A 4,133-nucleotide genomic window follows, 5' to 3' on the forward strand; every position below is an offset into this window, starting at 1 on the left:
CTCTTCTTTTGTTCAGTCACTTCACAAAACATTATGGCTTGTGATTCTTATTCAAGCTTGAGTAATCTTATTTCTTCAGCTTGTGCTCTATTTTTCTCCATAAGTTTTGCTATTGTTGCATCAAATTCTTTGGAATCTCCATTGGAGAATACTTGTGTGGTATCAATCTCCTTGTAATGTATATCATTTTCAGCTATGGCTATATCCTTCCTTCTTTTTAAGGACTTTCTCAATTCTTCTCTGGCTTCTTCCAATATCTTCAGACCTTTTCTCTAAGTTGTTACGCTTCTCCTTGTGAGAACCTAAGCTCTGATACCAATTGTTGGAATGTTCAAAATGGGAAGAGTACTTCTGAGGGGGGGGGGGGGGGGTTGTGAATTAGAAGTGTCACACTTTTAACCTTTTCTTATCCTTTAAATCAAATAACTAAAAAGTAAACTGCATGCATGTAAACATATAAATGAACATAATGTAAACACATGCAATAACACACAACACTAGATTTGGTAACCTAGAAACCCTCCAAGAATAAGAAGGTAAAACTGGGGTGGGGATGATACCCACAAAAAATCACTACAGTAATAAATATTTGACCACTTTTGATCATCTTCCCTATGAAAGGCCTACCCTATTTAAGGCTTTACACTGTGTCAATAGTGACTTGGTTAGAGGATTTACAAAAACTTTACATGAAGCGTCACCTTGTTAAAGGATTTACAATAGGTTGTTAAACCCACCTAGTTCAATAGGATTTTCAATCACCTTCTCCTAAGGTTCTTCCACCTAGCTGTTAGGCTAACCTATCAATATAGGGTTTTCAACATCTAATACAATAGCAAGAAAGTATTAGAAACCTTTGACCTAATTGCTTACAATCTTCAATTGTTGATTTCAAGCACTTGATTTGCTCCTTCTGATCTTGATCCTCTAAGATCTGATATCTGATCATGTCCCTTGTGCTATTATGACCAACTAGATATGTAATTTCTACTCTATTCCTCTAAGACTTTTTCATTCTACACTAAAATTTTGCTATAGTTTTCCATACATTGTTCTCTTCCACACATGCAATGGGGTTTTTGTCTTCCTTTTAAAGATTATGAAGACTTAGGGTTATGTGTGGATCTATGATCCATATTGAATCTTGAGTTCCTACTCATTCCTTGCATTTTCCTCATTGGTTGCATGCCTTCTCCATTTTTCTGATTGGCTACATGTTGATTGCATAGGAAATGTAAAAGATTCATCCTTATCCTTTTTCTCCTTCGAAATCCTTCTATGTCGGCTCCAAAAATAGTTTACATTTGAGTTTGTGAAGGCACAAACTCATATACTAATTCTTTTTTACTCGACACATATTGGACTACTGGTGCTTAGCACATATACTATCCTAGCTTATTTGTCACCTATTATATTCTATCTTGCTTGGCACATGTAAGATCCTAGATTGCTCAACATTAACTATGACTCGACACCTATATATCACTCAGCACTTATATACTGCTTAGCACCTGAATTCACTTGGCACCTATTGGAAATCTGACTTGGCACACATTTTGGCTCAACATACATAGTGTACTCAGCTTCAATGTAGAAAGTGATTAAGTGTGTTGACACTCAAATGTCAAAACCATCTAAGACCAACAACATGATTGCTGAAATTGTGAGTGCTTTAGGTGGTGAACCTAGGCATATAGGTACTAAAGGTAGCTATGAGGAAGTTTCTAAAGATTTTAAAGTTGTTGGATCTAGTGGTAAAGACAAAACTAATCATGTGGAGAGACCTATTGGAACTAGGGTTGGTTGGTATGCTAGACCTGGATCTCAGTTGAAGCTGAAGCATAAGATGGAGGTTTATAATTTCTCAAGTACTTTGACTCCTCAAGACCTGATTCATTAGATTGGTGAACTGGAAGACTACTTTGAGCTTGAGGATATTGAGGATCTGCTTAGAGTGAGGTTGGCACAAACTAAATTGAAAGGACATACTGCTCTTTGGTGGAGAGAATTGCAAAGAGACAAAGAAAAAGCAGGGAAAATGAAAATAGATGGAGATTGATGGTTACTAAATTGAAGGCTAAGTTTATCCCTACTAATTATGAACTTGAGTTTTTAAAGAGGTTGCAGGATAAAAAAAACAAAAACATATGTCTATGAAGGATTATACCGAGAAGTTCTACAAGTTTACTATTCGGTCTAGTCATAGAGAATTGTCAAAGGAAAAGGTAACTTGATACATTAATGGTTTGAGATTTAATATTTAGGATGAGGTTGGTATGCTGAATATTTTTTCAGTTGAGGATTCTTATGAGTATGCTCTGAAGGAAAAAGATAAGTTGGAAAGGAAAAGTCAAGGTAATGCTAGAAGGAAGGAGAAGTAGTATAGTTTGAAACAAGCTAAATTGAGTGCTGAAGGTGACCAAAACTTGTTGATCAGAAGAAAAGTATAGGTGGAGGTGGATTTAGAGGTAATTGTTTCAAATGTGGGAAAGAAGGGCATAGATCTTTTGATTGTCCACTTGGTAGGACCACTGTGTTGTGAATGAGGTTGTAGTGCAGGATAGTCAGCTTGAACAAGGAGATAATTTGCTAGTTATATGAGTACTGGTTGGTCAGAGGACATTGAATTCTTGTTAGAGGACTAGTTTGTTTAGGATTTATTGTAAGTTTTGTGGTAAAGTCTGCAAGGTGATTATGGATGGTGGTAGTATTGATAACCTTGTTGCTAAGGAGATGGTTCAGAAACTTGGTTTGAAGAGAGTGAGACATCATTATCCTTATAGGATTGGTTGGTTGCAAGGGGAAAATGCTTTAGAAGTGAGGGAGCAATGCCTTGTTGATTTCCAGATTGGAAATTATAAGGATCAAGTGTTGTCTGATATTGTAAACATAAGTAGTTTTTATGTGTTTCTTGGTCAACTTTGGCACTATGATTGGAGGGATGTGCATGATTGTATTAAGAATGTGATTTCTATTGAGAAAGGTGGCAGGAAGTTTTCCCTAATTCTTTTGTAGAATGAAGATCTTGGTAGAAGAAACTTGAGTATTGGCAGTCAAGTTGAGTTGGTAGATTCTGAGAAGATTAGAGATTAGTATGGACAAAAGACTCGTAGCACACTGAGGATGGATGTGAAGAAGCAAGAGAAGAACAAGGGAAAGAGTGTATAAGTTGAAATCTTGGAGGATATGTATGTGAATAACCAATTTTTTATTTATGTGTTGAATCCAACAAGATGTTGTTCTAGCTAAGTACTACAACATCTCCTTCAAACCTAGGGTATGTAATGTAGGAACATCCAAGGCTTTCTTGCAGTCTTGCATGTTGGAAGGATTTTGGCTTAGAGTTGTGGACTTGGTGACTAAAGGAGTGGTGCCTAATTGCTATTGAGTATAGTTTATGCCTGGGAACTTGGTATACTCTAAGTGCTCGACATACACTATGTTACTCGGCAATGCTTGGTTTCTTGGCATGTTCTTTGGAGATTGACATGATCTATGGAGCTCAACATGGTTTGTGGTGCTTAGTTTACACTACAAGCTTGATGATGCTTAGGAATTTACTAGTGCTTGACTTGGTTTTGTTGTCACTCAGTTTGGTCTTGGTTTTTGTTGGTACCGACTTATCTGTAAGTTGACTTTTGGTATTTAATTTTTGTATGGGTATTTAATTGGTTTTGTAGCTTACTTTTAGGTCAACATATATTTAATTTAAGGGATTTAATTTAATTTGTAATTAACTAGGCCGAATCATGGCTTAGTTGGGTATAAGTAAGGGCTTTTGTGGAGTCTTTAGGCATTAGGAGATTGTGTGAAGGAATATTTCTTGGAGAAGAGGTTGCAAATTTTGAAGGGCTAGGGCTGGTGCTTGAGAACTAGAGGATTTCTTGTTGGACCCTAGGGTACAAGTGTGGATTCTTCTTGGTTTTCTTATCAAGTTGTGGATTTGGAGTAGCTGGGATTGGGTTTGTAAGTGGGTCTTGTGAGATCTTGTAGAACTAGTATTGTAATTGTTGTTTGTATTTTTCCCAAACTCAAAAGACCTTACAACTGGACATATTACATGTAATCAGTTATTTTATGAATAAATAGTTGTGATTTGGTGGGAAAAAGTACAGAGCTATGTCACCTTTCAA

Source organism: Cupressus sempervirens, chromosome 4 (assembly GCF_028749045.1).
Source record: "Cupressus sempervirens isolate cs-2001-9-10 chromosome 4, ASM2874904v1, whole genome shotgun sequence".
NCBI lineage: Eukaryota > Viridiplantae > Streptophyta > Pinopsida > Cupressales > Cupressaceae > Cupressus > Cupressus sempervirens.